Genomic DNA, 13,424 nt, shown 5'->3' on the forward strand with positions numbered 1-13,424 from the left:
TCAGAAACAAAATCGGACATACGGACAAATATGGCCGGAAGGCCAGAAAAATAAATTAGAATCACATAATATAATATTGTTAAGTATGTATGTAACAAGTCACGCAATAATATACATATACGAAGATAGATCTAACATTCACTTTCATATCATGTGTGTTAATATGTTAATGTGCATGATTAGTAGGCATATTAACATAACACAAGTACATGTAATTGTTGCACATATCATGCACAGATTAAAAACGAGATGAATATGGGTCCATCCTGCATTAAAACGGGATCCCGCAAATGAAAAGCACCCTCTTCCATTTTCTCAAATACAAAAAGGGTGTCCCACAAATACGGAAACGGAAACGGAAACGGACATAACAAAAGTATAAAACGGACGGGATGGGACGAGATTGTTCCTGTCTGTTTTGAACCCTATCCCTCAATGCTCCTATCGTCAATCTTCTTCCTCGATCTATTTTTATTTGGTTTGTAATGATTTATGCTATGTCATTAGCTTGCTTAGAAGACATAGGAAAGGGAAGAGATAAGAGCATTTCCAGCAGTTCCCAATAATCTTTCCTCAATATACATATATTGAGATAGCCCAATATTATCTTTTGTCAATATTGGGGGAGGTGCTGCAGCAGTATCCCAATATATCTTCCCCAATACCTCTATGGAAGGTGGGTCCCATAGGAGTGTATTAAAAAATATGGCTGAAAAGTGGTAGTTGAGGTGATCCTCATGGTATTGGGGGAGTTGTATCTCCTCCTTTCTTTGAGGGGAGACGAGAGAAATATTGGTAACCACCAAAAAAAGGGGAGATGTATTGAAAAACTGCTGGAGCAATAAAAAAGCATAGCTATCTTTAATATGACAGTTTTGCAGGGACGGGGTGTTGGAGAACTGCTGGAGTGTGGTAACCCCATCACCAATACGGGCCAAGGGTACGTGACGACATCACGGGCCTATGAAGTATGATATAAGTTATTATCATTATGAATCTAGAGATGATGCTGCCTCCACCATTTGGGCCTCTCGGTCTGCCACCAGATCCAATGCAACCAATGGGGCCCGAACACGGTCCACTCTCTGAGTTCTCTTGGACCTGGTATTTTTCATGCCACATTTTCCAAGGCCTCTTGTTTGGGCTGGAACAGGTGGTGTTGATGCGAATATGGTTGCTGTCACTCCTCTAGTAGCTGGACCTGGGCTTGCTCAGTATGGGAGCTGAAGCAAGACATAATATTCAATTAGATAGAGGTTCTACGGATGCACAAGTATTAGGTTTTGATCAAATCATCCGATGGATAGACCAAAAGTCATGAAATGCTTCATGATAAACTACCTGGAGGCTGGATATGCCACAGAGGAAGAGTGGACCTGCGGGGTGAACAGAGTGATTACTCGCAGAATTTCGTGGACACTGGCATGCGACCTCAGAATTTCATTCCGGAATTAGAGCTTACAAGTGTAGTGAAGGATTATCCTAGGCTGATGAGGGGACTAATACAGAGGAAAGATGAGACAGTTTCAATGTACTACAAGTGTGATCTCAAGGAACATATGCTTTCCCCAGATTTTTTGGCACAAAGTTTGATGTTATCCTTGTGGATCCTCCACTGGAGGAATATGTTTATTGCGCTCCTGGTATCACAGAAGATCATATATAGAGTATTTCCTGAAGAGATTATGAATCTGAAAATTGAGGTTGTTCTCTACCTTGAATTATTATATCATTTATCTTCAGATTGAATATTGCATCTTCCCTTTTTATTTGGGAGATTGCCTTTTCTCCTGGAGTTGTATAGCGATACTAATTTGACTCAACAGGTCATAGCTGATAGGCCCTCATTTATCTTCTTTACGGTCGGTGATGGTATTGGTCTTGAACATGATCCTCTGTGCTTGAGAAGGTACTCAGCTGGATCGTTGTATAAACTGTTTGTCTGTGTCTTGTGTCTGTTTTACTAATTTCTTGATTGCTCTCTGATATTTTTGTTAATGTTAAAAACTTTGTGAAAATTCGATGCATCACTTTTCTCCACTTTTTCATGTTTATTTATCAAATCTGAGCTTTTTGTTTGAGACGTTATATGAATGTAATCATAGAAGACCAGAGGCAATCTTGTATGTCTCAATTTGGAATATTCTGCTCATTTTGTTGTACCTCTTTGCTGGTGCGGTTCAAGCCCCATCATTTGTCTGCAAAATGTGTCATATTTACTTTTTTAATACTAATGGGTATTCCATTGGATTACTCGCTGATATTAGCACATTAATAATTTAACCACACTGTAAACATGTCCACTGTCAGTGCCTATTGAAGAATCGAAATGGTGAGCAGAGGAGAGTGAATGGGAGTCTTCGAACTCTCATCACAAGAATGACACAGAGGTTTATATCCTAGTACCATCCACGAACATCTCAAACAAAACTAGCCAAAGTTGTGTAGTTACAGCAGATCTACTGATCTTAGAAACTAGGCTAGAAACATGCGGAAGCAAAGGGAGGTCAAAACAAGCAAGATTGAAAACACAGCAAACAACGGCCTGACTAGGTTTTGGTTTTGAAAACCGAACTGGGCTAATGTTCAGAATTCAGCACTCTGGATGAACAAATGTCAAAATCTAATCAAACGACCTCCAAAAGCCATGAAATTTGGTAGAGGATTTTATAATAACAGAAAGAACACCTCCACCACAACACAACAGAGCTCAATCAGAGTAAGATGAAAAACCAGCTAGGCTGGTTTCTGCGGTTTCTAGCAGAATCTTCTAAAAAAATTCAAAATCAATTCAACAAGCTCCAGATATTCTAAAACTTTGCACACACCTTATATAACTCATTTAGAAGTTATCCCCAAAAGATCAAATCAAAAAGTTCAAAACTTGAACGAGAATATTAAAAACCCTCTCTAGAAACGGGGTTTCGCAATAAACCTCAAAATTAGGATTTTTAGGTGCTCGTGGGAAATCTTCCTGAGAAAGTGGCTATATGTATTCCTAAGCCGTCGTAGCACCTAAAGATCAATCAAGGATGGCTCAAAAACCTCAACACAAAGATCTTCAAAAAATTCTCAAAAAGAGGTAGAAAATCACTAGCCCCCACTAGTCAGACACACTCCAGCTCCATAGCTATGGCATTTTTTGTGCGATTTTTCGAGACTTCACGTCGGTTAGGATTCAAACCAGCGATCTCACCCTCGCGCATACCCTCCTCAACCACTGCACCTCACCCTCACTGTTGCATTTTCTTTGCCCACATATTATCCTAAACCAAGTTTAAATTGATTGTTTGAGGCTCTAAACGAATTCAAATAAAAAAGTTATCAACCATAAAGTTTCATAACTTTTAGAGGTCTACAACTTTTATTTTGGTAGTTTCTCCATCCGAGGTCATTTACAAAATTTGAATTTTAAATTTGAGAAATTCAAACGTAGTTTTCCTTGACAAGATGATTTCAAATCAAAAAGTTGTCAACTACAAAGTTTCATACTTTTTGTGATCTACAACTTTCGTTTTTGTTGTTTGTCTATCTGAGGTCATTTAAAAAATTCAAATTTCAATTTTTTGGAAATCAAACGTAGTTTTCCATGACAAGATGATTTTAAATAAAAAAGTTGTCAACTACAAAGTTGTATAACTTTTTGAGATCTATAACTTTTATTTTGGTTGTTTCTCCATCCGATTTCATTTGAAAAATCTAAATTTAAAATTCGAGAAATTCAAACGTAGTTTTCTTTGATAAAATGAATTCAAATAAAAAAGTTGTCAACTACAAAGTTATATAACTCTTTGAGTGTACAACTTTTATTTTGGTCATTTGGTCATTTGTTCATCTGACATAGTGATACTAAAATTGTTCACAAATTTTACGTATCCCTCTTATAGTTTACATAAACTATAAGAGAGAGATGTAAATTTTATGAACAATGTTACTACCACTTTGTTGGATGAACAAATGACCAAAATAAAAGTTATAGATCTTGATGAGTTCTACAACTTTTATGTTCATGAATTTTTCAGGTGAAATCATTAATTGTTTCAAAATGACGTTCGAAGTTGTCATTTTTTGAAATTCAAAATTTAAATAGATAAAACACAGCCACAGCAAAAGATGAACAAAATAATAGATGTAAGAACACAATAAATTGATAAAACATGATTTTAGATAATTTTAGGAAAATAATCAAGTAATTTGAAGTTAGTACGAGGGAGAAAGACTAGTTACAAGTTTTAGTTAGAGATTAAAAAGAGAAATCAAAGTTCTTCAATAATTTAAAATTGAATTTTAAACTGCATTTTGAAGCATCAAATTAATTCAAATGAAAAAGCTATAAACAGTAAAGTTCCATAATTTTTCGAGATCTACAACTTTTATTTTGATTATTTCTCCATCCAAGGTCGTTTTTAAAAATTCAAATTTTAATACTTAATTTCTAATATTCGGCGTTCATTTGTAGAGCCGCCCCTACAAATCGGATTTGTAAGGGCGGCTAGATATTGAGCCGCCCCTACAAAGAGAGCTATTTGTAGGGGTGGCTGATAACACCAGCCGTCCGCTAAAAATATTGCCGTCCCTAAAAAAAGTGATGTTGCTACAAATCGTTTTTGTAGTAGTAAATAATAGTATATACAAAGATCGAATTCTCTAAACACATTCACGCTTAGACACTGCTGGCCACACTCCTTCCTTATCAAATGTGCTGTAGAACTAGCAGCTACCTGCGGTTGTTTTGTTAGTTTGATCCCCATCACATGAGGGACACCTGACGATAGTTGCGGCTGCTGTGCCATTTCAATTTCAAACAGTTGAGAGCTATGGAAAGAACAAATACACGCGTTGATCGTGTGGGTTACGCTAAGACCTACTAGACGGATCATGATCATGATGTCGAATCGTGGGGTGAGCAGAATGGTCGCTGCACGAGGTGCAAGGTCCACTTCCTGCGTCTCATCCAGTGCCATCGGTTTCAGAATTCAGACCAGGCACGCACGGTGATGTCTCATCAGGACATCGGGTACAGTTTTTCCATCTTGGTTTCATTTCGGTTTTCTTGTGGCCCCATGCTTACATTACATCAATTCCCAAGTTAGGCAAGGTATGCACACCACACTGCTCGTCAGAGGTCCTACCTTTATTATTCGATCACTGTGTAATAACAATTCCTGGAATTCTGTTCTTCCTAGTAGTCTAGGTTCATGTGGCCGTAGTCAGTAGCGTCGAACTGAAGCTGAAGCTGCATGCACGGAAAAGAAACAGACAGCGCTGGCTGAAGAGATTCCACGCCAATCTTCCTCGGCGACCGGTTGCATTGCATGCATCGCGTTCCGAAAGCGCCCAAAGTGTTCCACTTTCACCAATTCCGGCGACACTCAGCGAGCGTCGCTCAGTGCCGTAATTTTCTGATCCGCACGTGGTCAGCAGCGTCGCATCGACGACCGCCACCGCTAGCTAGTCTGAACAGGCAGGCGCGGAGGTGCCAACCCTGTCCTTGTTAAGGAAACGGGGTCGCCAGCGACGGTACATACCATACCTGGGTGTGTGCGGTCCTCCCATCCGACGTCGTGTCGACGACGATCGTGCTGTACTGGTCTCCCCTCGCTCTCCACCGCCCTCGCCGTCGAAGAAAAAGAAAAACGTGCATGCTTTTGTTTCTGAAATGCTCGAGGCTGTGAATCTGTGATGAGTGAGAGCGCGCGATACGTTCCCTGGTTAATTTTCTACCGTCAAATGCTGGCTGACGGCGATGCCCAAGGGTTTGTTCTAGGCTTGTTTCTGACCAGGAGTAGTTGATCGATCTGCCCACAGCCCACCAAAACCATGTTTGATTTTACGTATGTTGGATGTGCAAGATATTCGTATAAACAACAGCTATCTTTACTGACGTTGCACCGAGGATATCAAGTTACCATCTAAACCGGCACCGCATTCAAAATTCCAACTCTTGTATCGTGCAGAACTGCAGATATAGACAGGGACTACTATGAGTCTATGACCCTTTTGGTGCACGTACTATCCTGACTCCAGACAAATTGTTTGTTTCTCTGGATGGAGTGCTTACATTGCTACGATCCTTGTGAGAATATATATACCACGTTAAACGTGCATTTTTCTTCTTCTATAAACAACTGCTGAGAGAGATATCATCCCAATAACATCAGATTATTTTCATTTTATTATAGGCCAACAGATTGGATATATAGTTCCACGCGTCAATCATGTGCTCTTTATAACAAAAAAACCCCCAACGCCTTTAGAAAGAAATCTTACAGAACCCCCAACTTTAGACTGTAGTGGTGTAGCCTACCAGGCCAGTGGCCACGGACTAAGAAATAGAAACCTTAGATTTACATCGACCACTGGATGAAATTAACGGTCTTGTGTTGTGTTAGGCCGGATGGTGCACTTTTGCATGCTGTCTTGCTTCAGAAACACTCTCCAGTCTCCACGAACTCCAGAGTCCAGTCCAGTCTTCACCTTTCAGAGCTCAGAGGACGATTGACTGCACAAATTTTGCCATAAATGATATTATAGCTATGACTTATGTTTGAAATATGTTAGAAAATCGATAAACTCCATAATGATAGCTATGACTTATGTTCAAATATACTAAAACCTAGTACAACCCTTTACAAAAAGGACTATTATGGAATGTGAGAAAATGCATCGAGGGAAAGGGTATGAAACCCATGTAAACCCATGTGAGTTATACCATGCTGGTAACCAAGCCTTTTTTAGCAGAGATTCCATGAATCAAGATCTAGGGGAAATGAGTTATTGGTTAATGGAGTAGAGTAATCTATAGCCCCCCTCTAAGTGAAGATACAATACCCTCAAAGCTATAAGGTAGGTTGGCAACATGCCTTAATGTGTTTCTGTTGGCTTTAATTAGCTAATTAAGATGCTATGCTACAAAGCATTCTTGAAAGGACTCAGATATGTTAGCCCGACTATTAAACATATAGCAGTCTATGAAACTTTGGTGATCCCTAGTAAACTCGCGAAGAGACTAGGGAGCATGACATATATACTCCACATGGGGGAAGGCTACTAGCAGCCAGGTACTAGTTACGAGTTTGAATGAAACCTGTTTGCGCAAAACTTACTATATTCAAAGACATAGTTCATTATTCAAGTTGTGGATGGGTGTAATTTGGAGCTCTAGACGAAAGGTCAACTAACATTCTCCGTTGAAAACAATGTTTCCCTAAACACTAACTGATAACAGTTGGTCACCTACCTTCTAGTCATTATCCGAGCTCAATGGTCAATTAAACAAGATAGATGTCCAATTAAATGGAAATAGTGTACAATCATCTAGTGTTAACATGGTGTTTAAATAGGCTAAATGATCATTTAGGTGAATAGTGGTTGAAACACTAGTATATAAATCATATTGTGAGAAGAAAATTAATAAAACTACTGAATTGGATATTTTAGGTTTGGTAAGGGATTGTTAGAATTTATACGGGCTCGACCTCCTAAGTCCATACCCACGATCTAAAGGCCCATTATATGTATTCTTTAATGTGGTAACACACATTAGCACCATGCTGCTAGTTTATGCAGAGATAGAGGTTCTTGTCCCTATATATAAGTACCAACTCCTCAAAAGGAACACCCAAAACTACTATATAAGATGAAGTCTCATGCATTAAAAATACCAACTCAAAAGATGCGTAGAGCCCTCTAACTCTTAGTCCAGTCTCAATGATGGTTTTATGTCCTAGTTTTCAAGTACATGATGCTTTAAAAATATTATAGACATGTTTTATCTCCACAAAACTCATTTTATGTAATAAAATTTTCATTATCTTTTTTTATCTATACTATGTCACATTACCTTATTTAATAGGGGCACTAGCCCCCGGACATCTGATGCGTCCGGATGCATCTCCCGGTCCCCAACCAACCGAACCGTGGGCTAACGTTGCGGTCCACCAACGGAACCATCTCTGCATCCCACGTAAAATATAGAACTAAAAGGGACCAAAGCGCTACCTGCTCGCGTAACGGAAGGGGAGAGCGTGGGCTCGCGTCCGCGCCGCAATCCCCCGCCGTGTCCTGTCCGTCGGCCCCAGCGCACCCCCTTCGCTGGCCCTCTCTACGCCCCCTCCACGGTCTGAGAAGGATGCAAGGCAGCAGAAGACGAGGATGCGACACCAAGGAGAGACAGCAGAAAGCGAAAAGGGAGATGCAACACCTGATCTACTTTTAAAATATCTAGATACAACACTTGCAACATACATCCAAAGACATATGAAACATTTAAAACATGCGTCTGAAACACTTGTGGAGCTCGACACCGGCGTGGAGCTCGATGCCACAGAGTGCGCGAAGATCGCCGGTGCAGAGCTCATCGGCGGCATGGACCTCGATAGTGGCTACCACTAGTAGAGAACAGACCTTTGATCCTCGGTCAAAATGGGCTCTAGTCCCGGAATTTGTTGCGCCAGGGACTATAGATACCTTTAGTCCCGGTTGGTGGCTCCAACCGGGACTAAAGGTCCTTGCCCAACGGCTACTGCGCCAGACAGAGGTGGCAGGGACCTTTAGTCCCGGTTGGAGCCACCAACCGGGACTAAAGGTATACTTTTACTCCCGGTTGGTGGCTCCAACCAGAAGTAAAGGTCTACTCCCGGGCCGTGGCTGCGTCCAGGGTTGGAAAGTTACCTTTAGTCCTGGTTGGAGCCACCAACCGGGACTAAAGGTCCCCCCTTTATATCCCAGCCGTCTCCTTCCTCCCCGAGCCCGAGCTCAGCACATTTTGAAGCTCACTGCACTAGTGTTCTTGCTTCCTCCCTCCCTCCATTGTTCCTCCATCCATTCTTCGATTCCTCCGTCGATTCTTCAGTTGCAAAGGTTACCAACCTCATACTCTCATTTTTCACCATTGTCTTATCTCATTTTGTTCACTATATATATGGTTCTTTATTGTGGTTTTTTTCATTTGTAAGCAATTTGAGCTCAAAATCACTTAAAGCTTGCATATTTACATGAAAGAAGGTTAAAGTAGCTAGTTGAACTTGCGGACCGTATTCATCTCGGCGACCATGTTCTCTGCCGAGCGGTAACGGACGTCAAGGAGGAGCTTTGATTCGACGAGGGAGAGCGGCAACGGTCGTGGAAGACCGTGTTCCCTTCCTTGTAGAATCGGAGCTCTTCTGTGGCCAAGTACGGTGCTGTCCGGTGGAGAAATGCTCGCCGAGATGATTACGTAAGCAAGTTCAACTAGTACGGATGGTTATTTATTCACATGTCCCGATATCGTCGCAGTAGTCTGTCAATCACCGTACTTTTTATTTTAACTTTTTATGAAATGAAAAACTTAGAAAATAGTTAGAAAATTATAGAAAATCCAAACTAGTTGAACTTACGGACCGTGTTCAGCTCGACGAGCATGTTCTCTGTCGAGCGGTAACGGACATCAAGGAGGAGCTTTGATTCTACGAGGGAGAGCGACAACGGTCGTGGAAGACCGTGTTCCCTTCCTCGTAGAATCGGAGCTCTTCCTTGACCAAGTACAGTGCCGTCCGGTGGAGAAATGCTCGCCGAGATGATCACGTAAGCAAGTTCAACTAGTACAGATGGTTATTTATTCACATGTCCCGATATCGTCGCAGTAGTCTGTCAATCACCGTACTTTTTATTTTAACTTTTTATGAAATAAAAAACTTAGAAAATAGTTAGAAAATTATAGAAAATCCGTACTAGTTGAACTTGCGGACCGTGTTCAGCTCGGTGAGCATGTTCTCTATCGAGCGGTAACGGACATCAAGGAGGAGCTTTGATTCTATGAGGGAGAGCGACAATGGTCGTGGAAGACCGTGTTCCCTTCCTCTTAGAATCGGAGCTCTTTCTTGACCAAGTACGGTGCCGTCCGGTGGAGAAATGCTCGCCGAGACGATCACGTAAGCAAGTTCAACTAGTATGGATGGTTATTTATTCACATATCCCGATATCGTCGCAGTAGTCTGTCAATCACCGTACTTTTTATTTTAACTTTTTATGAAATGAAAAACTTAGAAAATAGTTAGAAAATTATAGAAAATCCGTACTAGTTGAACTTGTGGACCGTGTTTAGCTCGGCGAGCATGTTCTCTGTCGAGCGGTAACGGGCATCAAGGAGGAGCTTTGATTCTACGAGGGAGAGCGACAACGGTCGTGGAAGACCGTGTTCCCTTCCTCGTAGAATCGGAGCTCTTCCTTGACCAAGTACGGTGCCGTCCGGTGGAGAAATGCTCGCCGAGATGATCACGTAAGCAAGGTCAACTAGTACGGATGGTTATTTATTAAAACATGTTTTTGAGCTATAGTGTATTAAAAAATGAGTATAGAGATATAGATAATTGTATAGTTTCTTAATTTTATTTGTTTATAAAATGAGAAATTTATAGTGTATTAAAAAATGAGTATGGAGAGTAGATGGCAACTGCTTCATTGTTTAGAGATATAGATAATTTTATAGTTTCTTAATTTTATTTGTTTATAAAATGAGAAATTTATAGTGTATTAAAAAATGAGTATAGAGAGTAGATGGCAACTGCTTCTGGGTCCTCGGCCTCTCATGGGTTTCCAAAGCGACTTAGGCCCGGCCTCCCTCTCATTCCATGCAGCAAGTGTCGTGATGAGACGAAGATTGTGATGGAGTACCAAGTGAAGAAGGAGGGTCCCAACATGGATCGTATCTTCTACAAGTGTCTGGATCACAATGTGAGTTATTTTATCATATTTAATTATTATGGTTAGTTTATACCTATTTTCATGATGGTTGTGATTAAAGTTCTAATTTTTTGTTTTAATTTCAGTGGGATGACAGTGGACGATATTCAGGCTTCTACTGGGAGGAAGAGTATGTTGAACTCGTGTAAAAATATCTTGCACAACAGGCAGATACGGCGGCTAATGAGGCAGTGATCCAGCCGAAGAAGCCCAAAGATGTTGCACAATCGGAGGATCTGTCTGTTTTAGTTGAGATTGGTCGCGAAATCCTTGTGGTCCTAAAATGTATTTTAGCTTTAGTTCTTTTAGTGGTAGTTGGGATTGTCTACATTGTAGCGATGCTTTCATAAATTTATACCTTTTGTGGTGGCACGCATGTTGTATAAATAATTAATTATGATCTAGGTTTTAATATGGTATTTATGTCATGTAATGCAGATGAGCCGGCATTGGATGTACAATACTGATCGCCACTCCCAAGAGTTCATTGACGGCGTGCATTCTTTGTTACGTGTGGCCGAGGCAAACAAACGCGACGGTTTTATGTGCTGCCCATGTGCCATATGTAAAAATACGGTGGAATATCCTTGCTCAAAGACTCTTCATTCACACTTGTTTAAGTCGGGTTTCATGCCAAACTATATTTGTTGGACGAAGCACAGAGAAACTGGTGTTGTAATGGAAGAAGGTGAAGAAGAACAATGGGACGCCAATGATATTATTCCCGATGGTGCGTGCTTCAATGATACTGCAATGGGAGAAGCTGAAGAAGAGGTAGCTACAAAAGATGATCCGGCTGATGATCTTTGTCAGGTCATTCGTGACGCACAAAGAGAATGTGAAAGTGAAAAGGAGAAGATCAAGTTCGAGTGGATGCTAGAAGATCACAAGAAATTGTTGTACCCAACTTGTGATGCAGGGCAGAAAAAGTTGAGAACCATACTAGAATTGCTGCAATGGAAGGCAAAGAATGGTGTATCTGACAAGGGATTTGGAGAGTTACTAAAAATCCAAAAGAAGATGCTTCCGAAGGACAATGAATTGCCTGCCACTACCTACGAAGCAAAACAAGTTGTCTGTCCTATAGGGCTAGAAATCGAGAAGATAAATGCATGTCCTAATGACTGCATCCTGTACCATGGCAAAGAGTACGAGAAATTGGATGCATGCCCGGTATGCCATGCATCGCGGTATAAGATTAGGCGAGATGACCCTAGTGATGTTGAGGGTGAATGTCCGCGGAAGAAAATCCCTGCCAAGGTTATGTGGTATGCTCCTATAATACCACGCTTGAAACGTCTGTTTAGAAACAAAGAACATGAAAAATTGTTGCGATAGCACAAAGAAGACCGTAAGGTAGACAATATATTGAGACACCCTGCTGATGGGTCCCAGTGGAGAGCAATCGACAGAGAATTCCTGGAGTTTGCAAATGACGCAAAAAACTTAAGGTTTGCTTTAAGTACAGATGGTATCAATCATTTTGGAGAGCAGAACAGTAGTCATAGCACTTGGCCTATTACTCTAAGTATCTACAACATTCCTCCTTGGTTATGCATGAAGCGGAAGTTCATTATGATGCCTGTGCTCATCCAAGGCCCGAAGCAACCTAGCAATGACATCGATGTGTACCTGAGACCACTTATTGACGAACTTCTCATTTTGTGGAATAAAGAAGGTGTACGTGTGTGGGATGAGTACAAACAAGAACACTTTGATCTACGAGCATTGTTGTTCGTAACAATCAATGATTGGCCTACTCTAAGTAATCTTTCAGGACAGTCAAACAAGGGATATAATGCATGCACACACTGCTTCGGTGATATTAGAGGTGTATTCTTGAAAAAATGTCGAAAGGTCGTGTACCTTGGCCATCGTCGATTTCTTCCTATAAATCACCCCATAAGAAAGAAAGGCAAGCATTTTAAAGGAAAGGTAGACCACCTGACCAAGCCTCGCAACCGAACCGGTGAGGATGTACTCGATATGGTCAATGATGTGAAAGTCATCTTTGGAAAAGGACATGGTAGCCAACCTGTTCCGAACAATGCTAATGGTCACGCACCCATATGGAAGAAGAAGTCCATATTTTGGGACCTACCCTATTGGCAAGTCCTAGAGGTTCATAGCTCGATCGACGTGATGCACTTGACGAAGAATCTTTGTGTGAACCTGCTAGGCTTCATGGGTGTGTATGGAAAGCCTAAGGACACATTTGAAGCACGATAGGACCTGCATTATTTGAGAGAAAGAGACAACCTGCATCCAGAGAAGACAGATGATGGACGCCATTACTTACGTCCTGCCAGCTACACTCTAAGCAAAGAGGAGAAGGAAATCATGTTTGAATGCTTAAACAACATCAAGGTATCATTTGGATTCTCCTTGAATATAAAGGGTATTATAAATGTGTCAGAGAAGAAATTCTGTAACTTAAAGTCCCATAACTGTCACGTTCTCATGACGTAATTACTTCCAGTTACATTAAGAGGAATTCTACCTCCAAATATACGTCTAGCCATCATGAAGCTATGTGCATTTCTCAATACAATTTCTTAGAAGGCAATTGATCCAACTGATCTAGCTAAACTACAGAATGATGTGGTTCAATGTCTCGTCAGCTTTGAGTTGGTGTTCCCTCCTTCCTTCTTTGATACCATGACACACCTCCTAGTTCACCTAGTCAAGGAGATTTTCATTCT

The sequence above is a fragment of the Miscanthus floridulus genome, chromosome 1 (assembly GCF_019320115.1).
Source record: "Miscanthus floridulus cultivar M001 chromosome 1, ASM1932011v1, whole genome shotgun sequence".
NCBI lineage: Eukaryota > Viridiplantae > Streptophyta > Magnoliopsida > Poales > Poaceae > Miscanthus > Miscanthus floridulus.